The sequence below is a fragment of the Etheostoma spectabile genome, chromosome 1, assembly GCF_008692095.1.
Source record: "Etheostoma spectabile isolate EspeVRDwgs_2016 chromosome 1, UIUC_Espe_1.0, whole genome shotgun sequence".
NCBI lineage: Eukaryota > Metazoa > Chordata > Actinopteri > Perciformes > Percidae > Etheostoma > Etheostoma spectabile.
This window is the reverse complement of record NC_045733.1, coordinates 26,045,838-26,058,426: the sequence shown is the minus strand read 5'-3', so window position 1 is coordinate 26,058,426 and position 12,589 is coordinate 26,045,838.

Below are 12,589 nucleotides of genomic sequence, written 5' to 3'. Positions count from 1 at the left end.
CACAGCCTGCAGGGCCTCTGTTGTGTGTCTATTTCCTATTGATTATTTCAAGTCTATTCTTATTGACCGCTTTCCCTCCCTTCAAACCAACGCTCTCCTCTGTCTGCTCCACCAGGGGATTTTTTAAACAGTCATTTGAAATTATAATCTGTTTGAGTAAATGTCATAATCGCCCCTCAGGCCTGGTGCTGATTGGCTAGAGAGCAGAGGTCTCTGAGGTCAATGACAATGGTCAATACTGATCAATTTTTATTATGGTCAGCGCAGTGGTCTCCCCAACCAAAATGGCTGACCTCAGTTCTCTCTACTCAGTTTTCGGCTTTTCATAGGCCCCATGATTTCTTCATAATTATATGCTCACTGAAGATGCAACCCAAACTAACATCACTGACATGACAGGGGTAATTCAATTGTTGTTGTTTCAACAAAGAAGGCCTGTATGTGGTGTGTGTGTGTGTGAGTGAATGAATGAAGAGTGACGCACTAGCTGACTGCTCATCAATGCTTCATAGGTTAGATCATTAGATCTAAAGTGACAGCGCTACACAAGGATGGGGAGTGGGGGTTGCTCAGATAAAGATTGGCACATTGCTATTGATTCAACATCCCTGGGGCTTCTTCTGTTACCATGGTTATAGCCAGCGAGGGTGGGGTAGGGGTATGAATCTGACACAGGGAGTATGATGTAACCATTACGATTTAAAAACGTTATGATCACGTTTGAATAATCGCCTAATTTCCCTCAACTTCATTGCTTGATATAAGCATGATAACTCATCATTTGCCTGAAATTTATGGCCTTGAGTTGCAGAAAATCAGAGTTAGTGTGCTTCCGATGGGCATGTCATTGCAGATAACTATCTGTGGTCCTATAACCATTACTCTAACCCATAACAACGCCTGTGCTTTAGATATATGAAGCAGGGGTTTCATTGTGAGTGGATAGGGGTCTGAAAAAAATCCTGCTGCAGCTCATGTTGAACTGCCAAACTCCTCAGCTGTCCGTCTAAAGCAGCCTGAAACAAGAGCAGGCCTCAAAAGCTCTTTGATCTTTTACTGCCAGGGTCAGGGCTGAAATGAAGCGTAAATGAGGGAGGAATGAGTTTTCATTTTGTCAACCTGTTCTGTTATTGTAAAGCTAAGGGGCCTTTGGTATGATATGACAGGAGATTGTTTTAAGTACCCACACCGTGGAACGGCTGAACATGTTTGGGTGTCACAGCCCAAAAAAAATTCACCTACATTACTTGCAGATATTTACTGTGTCTAGTGAACAGCTGTGGGAGCTTACCTATGTGTGTGTGTGTGTGTGTGTGTGTGTGTGTGTGTGTGTGTGTGTGTGTGTGTGTGTGTGTGTGTGTGTGTGCGTGTGTCAGCTGATGCAAGAGTCTACATTCACATTTTTTTGCTCTGCACATGTGCAAGCATGTAGGCAGTGTAGCCTATAGTGTAGTGCATGTTATGTGTGTGAATGTGCATGCGTCCACAACTGAGTTGTGTTCGTACAAGTTCCTGTATTGTTTACTACACTCCCTAAACACACCTGCTGGCTGTGGAGCGCTGCAGAGAGATAAAGAGAATCTTCCATCAGTATGATAGGAGAGCAAAGCAGCAGTAGTAAATACTTGGCTAAAAGGGAGCAGCCTCTGTAGCTGTTTACGGCGTTCAGATTTCCAGAGGAGTGGAGCCGGTGCTGGAGGTGCAAAAAGGTAACAAAACATGATCATTATGGGATGCATTTGTACTAAATCGCTGTACAGAACATCTCCTTCCGAGTGCCGACATCACCCACGCATTGTTCAGACTACAGAGAGAAACCCCTGGAGCTGACAAAGGCAAAGGAAGAAGTGGAGGGGAGGAAAATCGGGTGCCATATCCATCGCTCAAGTCTCGGCTTGTGTTCAGTAGTTCAATATTACACCCACTCCACCCATTTTTGATTTGATACTGACAGTTGTTTCTGAAGCGCCGTACTCCATATCACAGGGAGGAAATGAGAGCGCTGAATTCCACAAGATGTGAAAGGTGAAAAATGGAGAAAAACACCCTCCCCCTTCAGAAAAAAAGGAAAACACCCAAGCACAGAGTGAAAACAAATACATAAATAAATAAATCAACAATGGGAGCTGCAGCTGAGAAGTGAAACATTGCGAAAAATTGCAGTGGGGAGATTTTAAATTGCGGTGGTATCAATAATTCAGCTACCTGAGACACAGTGTTGTTGTTCACCATACGGTTTGATGCGACTGAGAGAAGAGTTAAGATTAGGGAGACTTTTTTATTATTGATGCTGAGGTTCACAGTTCACATCTGGAGTTACACTGCCAACCCCCAAACAGTGCACAACTATTCCAAAATGACTACCACAATGTCAATTTTCTACACAGTTGAATTGTTAGTGGCAGATGCTGTCAGGTCCACATAACAGAGCCTTGTGAAATTCCAACAGATTCTCCTCACAGCAAATACAAACAGTTTATAAGTCAACTCCTGCACAATTTAAAGGTGTGTGCGTCTTTACTGCTAATTAAATTGCTATTGTCAATGTAAAGTTCCTTTAGCTGTTACAGTGAACAACTTAAATTCTAAAGGCTACTGTAAGGATATGATGGGTTGGAACATTTTGAACAAAGAGCTTGCTGGGTAGATAAAGACAAAAATTCAAAAAAAGCTTTCTTGTAACCTCATCTAGACCTTGTAGGACACCCCATGATTCAGAGTCCTGTTATGCCTCTCTAATGCCATGTCAGTACCAATGCTCACGGTTAGCATCACTCCTCCCTACCTTCATCAGTAACTCGGCCAAGCACAAATGACCCTTGCCAGTGCACTGGGGGCTGGTGTGAACTTAATCACTTGAGCAAATTGAAACCACTCGCTCTGCAGTATTTTTACAGGGGTATAGCATATGACCTCAGCCCATACTGTCTGACCTCTGCTTTTGAAAGGCCTAAAAAACACACTAATGTTTTTTTGCTCATTCCATTTTAGGTCAGAATTCCTATTTTACCCCACTTGCTGTTTGATTTATAACACCGTTGTAATCTGCTCACAGTTGACATTTAAAGGACATGGTAAAAGTTGTCTTCAGTGTGAATGTGTTTTTATCATCGGGGAGATCCACCACCTTTTGAAGGCCTTCCTGAGCCTGTAGTAAAGCTTCTGACCCTGGTTACAGGTTCCCAGCTCTGGTTCCTGTCAGCCAGGGGAGTAAGGTCAACAGCCCTCAGCAAAAAAAGAACCTTAGTCAAGACCACAACTGATCTGACACAGTGCTGGAATGCTCTGTGATTGATTCTTGGTGTCCCTGGGAAAAAACATGTAGTAAAGAGGAAGTTGTTGTTTTTTTTGCCTTAATTTTTAACATGAGTCATCTGCAGCTAGTAGTGAAAGACATGTGGTGGTCAAAAACCAAACAAAACAGCTAGGCCAGACAGACAAGTAACAGGCTAGCTTTTAGCACATTTTTACCTGTTTCTGTTCTTTTGTTATTTATCCCAGGGCTCAGAGTTGGGATGTCAGGGGTATTGACGCACTTACACACAGGTTCACCATGATCTGCTTTCACTCAGACTTTGTCATGTCACAATGTTGTTGCACAAAAGACATACACGTTTGCACAACATGCTTGCAAGGACTGTTCCTCATGTGTTGGAATTCCAGGGCATACAGGGGCTCCTTATAAATCTTCAATGAAATCCCCAATGCTCCTTTCCGCCCCCTGCTTAATCGTAAACAGGCTGGCACATAGTACAGCCACTGCACCCTTAATACCTCCTCAAATAAAAAGTATTTAGTCTTGATTTACAGAGGCAGTAAAACTCTTCAAAGTGCAGGGTAATCTTTCATTAGGGATCCCAAAGACGGTGTCAGCCATATCTGTTCTTCATTATCTTTAATCACTCAGTGTTTTACCTGTTCATTTTATTGTAACAGAGATCATAAAAACACCCTTGTTAAAGAAACACCCTCCCGACTTTTAGATTATCTTGTTAACACAGCCTTACAAACTGGGCACATTCACTACTTTTTTTTGGACTATGCACATTAGAGTTAAACCACTTTTTTCACTGTGAGTTACATTTATTTAACTCATTCTGGCTCTGCACCTATCGCTCATCTCTCTGACCTGAATAAATGTTAAGGTACACCCTGAAAAATTGGATTCACACAACAGTAAAATTATATAACTCAGGTATATTAAGAGGAGAGAGTAAGAGAGTGATGATAAGTGAAGTATAACTTTTTACCACAGCTCAGTAATTGACATATCACTCAGAGAGTCTTTGTATGAGCTTTTCAATAGCGTCATCACTGAACCGTGGTATTGATATCCCAATGTAAGTCCACTCCCTGTGGTCTCAACAGGAAGTGGGTTGGGTGTATCCAGGGTCCAGCCCATGACACTGACCACTGCCTGTCACTGTGACATGGGGGTTGGCGATCTCAGCCGAGGTATTTGACCTGCATGACCCATGACCCTTAGATGATTGAAGTGGCGGCTTTCCTTGCTCTGGTGCTCCAGCCTAGAGACAAGGTGACGAGTCCTTTAGGAGCTCTCTGGTTGCAAGTTTTTGGAGAGGGCAGAGGCACAGGGGGCATAGGCGCCGGTCTTTGTTGGGAGCGTTGTTGTAATCTGTCTGCTAGGCTAAAGCCTGAAGACATGTTGGCCAGTCATGAGAGAAGCTGGGCTGTGGCCTTGACTGGTCTCAACTAGTGTCACAGGTTTGCTCCAGGGCAACTTCTTACTTATGTAACCTGGATGACTCACTTAGTCAGGGCTTGGTTAACACACTTTGTTACTTTGGTGAGCTTTGTAAACACACATTGCAATGTTTGTACAGGCCAAGTGGTTAGTGGTGTAATTGTCGAGTCTATCAGCTAGAGAGGCCAGCTACGAAGCTCCGTGATGCCGAGTGGAAGTTGCTAGAAGTTTTAAGTCGCTACAGACCTCTGTGCCATTGGCTACAGACCTCTGTCACAGCTCGGTTGTAAGTGGCAGTTGGTAGAAGTATTTAGCCGCAACAGAGCTCCATGTCAACAGCTAAGAGCTCCGTCATATCAGCGGTAGTTGTTAATTCTGTTTACCTGATAAAATGAGCTGGGAACAGGGCATCGCGAGCTGCCGGTCATTTTGGCGAACATTAAAGTTAAGTATAGGTAACAAAAAGTGTGCATCATGGGGCAATGATAGTTAAAGGAGAATTCCGGCCAATATTTATGTTAATCTTGATTGCTATAAATATGCGAGTACTTTTGATTGAATTAACCCTGACCTGAATCGGTGCAGGCAATACTGAGTAGCTGCAGCTACATGTACAAGCTTCGACTGAGCTAAAATAGCAGTTAATGGGGCAGGTTTTAGAGTGCCTTTGTGCCTTTTAACAGACACACAATCCAATTAATATGTTAATATCTGCTATATTGTCCTACATTATGTTACATTACGTTACTCCAAGCTTCCTCCCTTGTGAACAACTCCGTTAGCAACTTCGCTCTTCACTTCACACACACAATCTGCACACTGTGCACATATTTTTTCTTTTTTCCTGCGACAACTGAATTCCCAGGAGACAGCGCGAGGCAACAGCTAGCCTTCAGTGCCGTTAGCTATTAGCTGCTAGCTAGTGATAAGGGTGTTCAGTATTTATAGCGATCAAGATTAACATAAAAATTAGCTGGAATTCTCCTTTAAGTTTGGGCGCCAAAACAACTGGTTAAGTTTAGGAAAAAGATCATGGTGGTGCAGACAGCAAAAAGTGGATGAAAGTGCTTATAATAATAGTAATAATAATAATGATACATTTTCTTTAACAGCGTTTTCTAAGCACTCAAGGTCGTTTTACAGACAATAAAAGACAGATACAGATACTTATAAATTACAGTGCTTAACTTTTCATAGCTATATGTACACATGGTTCATGAAATCAGCCTGAATTGAGCAGTTTACTTTTTTGTGTGCTTTAAAATTCTCACAGGCAAGATGACCCAATAATTGTTGAAAGTACTTGTCTCCTCAGGTTCTTGCCATTATACTATTTAGAAGCAAACCATACCCCTTTTAGCATGGATACATCTAGGCGTTATGTTTCACTTCAACTAATCTAATAATCTCTTTTAGTTTTCACCTTGTCCATGCCTCAAGGTCAAACAACTTTTCTCTCTTTAGTGGTCTCAAATGTTGCTATGCTGCTCCCAGGGTCATCCCTACTAATCCCCAGTTACTCCAGTCCCGGTGAATTTCTCCCATGGGCAGGTGAAACCAGATCCCAGACCCTGAAGCTGGGCCAAGATGTCCGCAGAGATAAGCATCCTGAGCCCACTCCCAGCCAGGGGTCTTGGACAAGAATTCAGAGATACATCATCACAAATCCATTAAGGTCAGCCCACAACTTTCACCACAAAGCCCAGCTGCAGCCACTAGACCTTGTAGCCCCTATCGGGAGTCCCAGGACCTTGGTTAGAGACCCAACCTGAAACCCCAGACCTGGTCTCTCTTGGACTGAACTCCTTCAGGTCCACTCCTCTCATCAGTCTTAGCTCCAATTCTAGTTGTCTTTCTCAGGCCTTAAACTGAAATTAAATTCTATGTAAAATGAAATGATACCCTTATGTATTATTTTTCCATTCAACTTATCATGAGGATCATATAGGAAGACCCTAATAAATTAGTCTGTGTTATCAATATTACTGGATTTAGTCCTGTGCCTGGCAAATCAGGATTAAAAGTCTGTTAAAACCACATGATGCACAAACAGTATGTGTTAAAACTGTGTGGGCTTTAAACAGAATCTCAACTATACAGTGAGGAAAGGCTTGACAAGGTTCAGTCATGTATTATCTTACCAAGGAGATGCATAGATCATAAGGACACATGTTGCATGGTATACTCATACTTGAAAGGTATTGCAATTACCTGTCATTAAATATGGAACTATCCCCCATTTTTTTACTACTGGTAAAATGACTGTGTTTGAATAAGAGACATATTTTCTATTATTTGTGTAGGCTACAGTGCTCTGCTTCCGCCACGGATGTATTAGAGAACTTAAGTCTGTCACTGTGAAGTATTATAGCTACTGTAGTCTGTGGTTCCTTCGCGCACTCCCCGTCGCTGGGAGACAGTTCTGCTTCACAAGGGGGAGAGCAGTCGGCCGGGGGTCTGATTCTGGACCGCATTAACCCTCAGCTGGTTCAGCAAACTTTCCAGTAAAGTAGTCTAGGGGCGAGAGTGAGGTGAGGAACCTTTAGCAAACTAGTAGCTAATTCTTGACATGTTGCTTTGGTCTGAATCTGTGAGATAACCACACCCCATTTATAACAAATGGAAGTAATAAAAGCTGTGAAATAAATGTGGCCATAGGAAATAAAAGTCCCCTGAAAAAAATGAAAGTAGTTTTTTGAAAAGAAATCCTTTAAAAAAACAAAAACAATTTATTTATTAATTAGCCGTATATTTTATTTAATAGCCACATTATTTATTTTATAGGCATAGACTCATTCACTTATTCATAATATTGACTTAAATGGCATTCCATAGTTTTAGAGTTTTGCTGTGTTATCGTTTCAGCATCAGTGTTGAGAAATTTAGGCAGGTATCATATCAAAGTCATAATTTTGGTATTGACAACACTATAAATGACAGCATCACAGTATCACAAATGACTACCTGATGTATTATATCATATTGTTGCTAGTCAATGTAAGCTTTACCATTCTTTGACCCAGGTTGGAACCCATGTTCAGTGGTACAGGAAACAACAGCCTCTTCAATATCAGGCATTTGTCAAACCATCCTGCATGACCTTACTGTCAAGTAACTTATTCAGTTACTTGACGGGTTTGGCTTTACGGTCATGCTCACATGGTGCCTGCGGCCTGGCAAACCACATGACGCCTGTATAGAAGGCAGGCTGTGGCCAGTAGCCACAAGGCGGTTAGGTTGACAATCTATAGTGAATGGTGGCAGACTACACTATTGTTTGTGGTGCAGTGTTGTTTGTGTTGCTCTAAAATGCAGCACTTGTATATACCAACCAAAAGTGGGAGATTTGTCTCCTCGTCTCTCCACATCTATCCCTCATGTAGCCAATGCACGAACGGCATTGTGATTTTAAATGCTACAGTCTCCCTGCATGTTTTTGGCTAGGTTTTGTGTCTACTGAGCGTCAAGTCCACTATACCCTTCAATTAACACAGCTTTTAGAGGGAATAGGTCCCATTCTGTTTTTTTGGTGGCTGCCATGAAAGTGTATTCTGGGGAGCTTTGTTTTAACGTCTGTTTCATCTGTGTATTTTTCTGTTCTCTTTTCAGTTCATTTTTTTCGGTGTTTTTATTTTGCAAGCTTCTCTCAATTGGTGTAATCAACAGCACTGATTAGTTAAATAAAATGTTTTCTTACATAACAGGTGCGGAAGACTGTTATTTTACAGTTACTCATGTGTCAATTATTCAGAGTTGCTTGAAAAAGTTAAAATGACTTATTATTTAAGTAATATGGTTATAAATTGCACAAGCCCGTTCATTTGTACTTTGTGTCTAATTGTATGTTTTTTCCTGCATTTTTCAAGGTTTAAACTTTTTAACTTAAATTTGCTTTGTCTTGTTTCATTAGAACTTGTTTTACTTGCTATTGGCTACTATACAGTTGCTGTAACGGGAACTGATGCTGAATGAGTTAATATGTTTAAACGAAATTAAGTCAATAGTGACACAATTTAGATCAGTGGTTTAGAAAGTTAGATGTAAGAAACAAGAAGAAGAAATATACATATATATATATATATATATATGTATATATATATATGCTGCATATGTATATGTATATATACATATACATATGCAGCACATATACATATATGTATATATATATATATATATATATGTTTGCTTTATTGACCTAATCAGCCCTACAGTATTTTAGGTATATCAACTGATTATCTCATTGTTATTGTATTACTGTATTTGCTTATTACCCTGAAATTAAAATCATGTACACTGTGAGCCCACTGCAAAATAAAAAAGCGCCCTTAATTATTGACATTTTTGTTCGTCCATCTGCAGGTTCTTTTATTCTCAACTACAAGGGCATGTAAATTTGTGATTCTCAGGACAGAGCAAAGACCAGCCTGAACGCAAGTACAGCCCCCATTTGTTATCAAGCATATGATCCAGTGTATAGTGTATGCTATTTATTTATACTGCAGCTTTAATTATCCAGTACTTCCTGCCTTTGAAGTGCGATCAATCAGCTCCTACCTGATGTCAGGAGAGGCCTGCATATGTGCACCAGGGGCATGAATCCCCCTATTCCACCTCTACCTTCCCCCTTTCAGCCCTGTTGTTCTTATTGTTCTTTTCATCTTAATAACAGAGAAAAGGAAGGATAGTGAGAGTGGAGGCATCCAAAGCCGCCCTTCTTTAATACCAACCACATTGACAGGACACTATAACCGTAAACCAGTGTAAACCACTGGTGTTATCCATAATGGTAAACACAATTTCAACTTTAAAATCAAGAAAAAAAGTTTATTTTCCACATATGATTACCTATTTTTGAGTGACAAGTAATCTTACTGTCATATGTGACCGTTACATTAATCTTTCACATAACTGTCACAACAAAAAGTGATTGATAATTTGCTATATAGGACACAGAGACAGGTGAGCATTTCCAGCACCTCATCACGCTGTAAGAGAAACCAAATTAGTTTTTTTTTTCTTTCTACAAGCACATTTCAGGACGTACAGACATCCCAGAGAGAAAACTCCAAGTCTCCTTTCCTGCACACAGCATGTTTTAATTTACCAAGAACGAGGAGCGAAGCCAATGAGAAAATCAATAGCACAGATAAGCAGCCCCTCTGCCCTCAACGTGTGACGGTGAACCCACATGGACACAGCAGGGTGCTGTGGCGAAATGTGTCACTATGAGAAAAAGATTCCAGGCTCACCAAAATGTTTCTCCTCAAAAGGCTGTTGTCAATCATTATGAGTTTTTTGAGCTTTGACTCACAGAAAAAAAAGAGTGGAAGAGAGAAATACACAAAGAGAGGATAGAAGAGTGCATTCTAGATAGCATCACAGCTGTGAGTAAGTGAGTGTGCAGGTTTGTAGGTTAAGGTCAGAGGTCCCATAAAAAAGCTAAAAAAAAGTTGGATCAAAGATACTGAGGATAGAGAATGTATACATGTACAGTCTGATCCATCATAGTCCATGCTTAAGGGTTTCTGTGCAATATGTTCTCTATTACATAGTCCAGGTGATTTTTGTACGTCTCCCCTTTAGAACATGATCTCCTCCAGGCCACGGACCGCGTCTCGTTAAAGCGGCACGGACCCGGCGTGGATTGAGTTTAAAAGTAATAAAGAAGCGGACCTGCTGGCTAGGTGAAAAACCCGCTATTGGATTCCTAAGAGCAACTTTCTTTTCATGTGCAGACTGCATTCAACGAAGCGTTTAATTCAACAAATCCATGGTTGTGATCCACCAGAAACAGAGTTGGGGTTAGTTCAATTTGTACCAAACGATCTCCACATGATCAAAGCGCGGCGAGCTCTCCCCAACATGCTGCTTAAATTAGACTAACACCAAAGTCTTTGGCTCTTGGACAGTATTTGGAATGTCTTACCAGCGGAGACATTCTTTCGCACATATGGTTTCAATAGGCCCAATATGCCAGCTTCACATCTTTAATGGGCTGACAGGGAACTTTGGTGCTAACTCTCTGACTCCCAAAAGTTCTTGGGCTGTCACCCGCAAAGCGGCGTTCATTCAAGTTTTTTTTTTTTTGTCTTCAGTGTTCCTTCCCCTCCTATTACCAGGCGCTGTAGAGGAATGATTGCGCAGTGAAGGGAAAGAATTGTTCTCTCCCTATCCCTGCTGCAAACGTCATCCCTTGCTGCGAGATTGTCAATTCTCGGAGTGTGTGTCAACCACAGCAAGTCTGGCAGCCCTGCGGTCTGCTAGAAGCAACTAACCAAAGTTACTGAGTTACCCCGACTAGACCCTTCTCCTCTTCGTCCTCCTTCTCCTCCTCTTCCACTTTTTTTGCAGATAGAGCCGAAATAGCAGAGCTCCACACTGTCATGCATACAGTTTGGGTTTGCGTACTCATTAAGTGAGTGCACACGTACTTCTTTGTGTTCAGATAAATGCTGTGCTCCAGAGTGGGCAAAAAAACCTTCCTTCTCATTTCGTCTTGTCTACATCTGCAGGGCATGTGGAGCACAGCAAACACACAAACATACCAGCAGGAGAAAACAAGGGTGCGGTTCTCGTGTGCCTGCTGGATATCGAGCAGCCCCTCGGCATGTTGTAAAAGCCTCTCTAATATCAGTGTTATAACCAGGCGGGCTGTGCATACGGGCTGTGTCACCAACGTTGGAGATATCACGCCTTGCACAAGATTGTGACTTGTTTGGATGAACGGATGTCACAAGTATTATAGATATAAACGCAATATCACACACAAACACACACACACACACACACACACACACACACACACAGTCCCAGATACTTCAGATTTCACAGCTGAATTGACTCAGTACTCTCGGGAGAGTTGAAAATGTGACATTTTCACTCTGCGTCTGCACTTTTGTTACAACAGGCATAAAGAAAATCAGAAAAGTTGAACCAGCGGGGGGTTGGTAGGTGGGTTTTGGGTTGGAAGCGTCACTCCTGGAGCACATTCCGACTTCTCAGCTCTATTTCTGTTTTAGTGCAATTAACCTGTTCCCAGAAGACAAGGGTAAGGAGAGGCAATACATGAATACACGCTTGTTGGCATGTCACTCCATGAGCTCTATAGTATATTGGGAGTGTGTGTTTTGTTTTTGTTTGAACACTTGCATTATGTGTTACATTAAATCATTTTTTAGTCATATACTATATCAGCAGACATTTGAGTTTGTGTATGTGCCAGCAGAAATGGCTTACCTCAATATAATGTGATTGTGTGGTGTAAGACATACACGGTAAAAGCTACATAAAAGCTACACTCCATACAAAAACTACAAAAAAAGTTTTCTGTAGTTGGAATGTGACTTCAGAGGTGGTAAATAGAGTGCATAGCAAATATAAAGTCATAGCAAATTTCCTTTATCTGCTCGGCATTTTTTCCAACTTGGCGTTGTCTTTAACGTGTTAAATACATATTTAAAAAAAGCATAAAGCAGTATTTAAACAAATTATAGATAATATATTCATTCTGAATCGTATTTTTTGCCTCAAAGATCTATTACATCCACTTTATTTTACCAGTATCACTTGTTTTTTTTCTTGGTAAAGTATAAAAGAGAAGCTTATTCCACTGCTATCTATATTGTACAGTAAGTCACTTTTTACGATCAACCTAATGCTCAAAATGTAAAATATGCCTATCATGAAGACATATTTATATGCATCACTCACAGTATATGTAAATTCTTGTTGCCAACTTCAAATGATGTAGCTCTGGCTAAAGGTATTTGTTCACCGCAGTAATTTATGCATAAAGTGGCTTTTGTCAGGCTGCAACAAAGCAACTTTGATAAATGCCCTTTAATTTATTGTCACGCATGTGAAATCAAAGTGAAACATTTACAG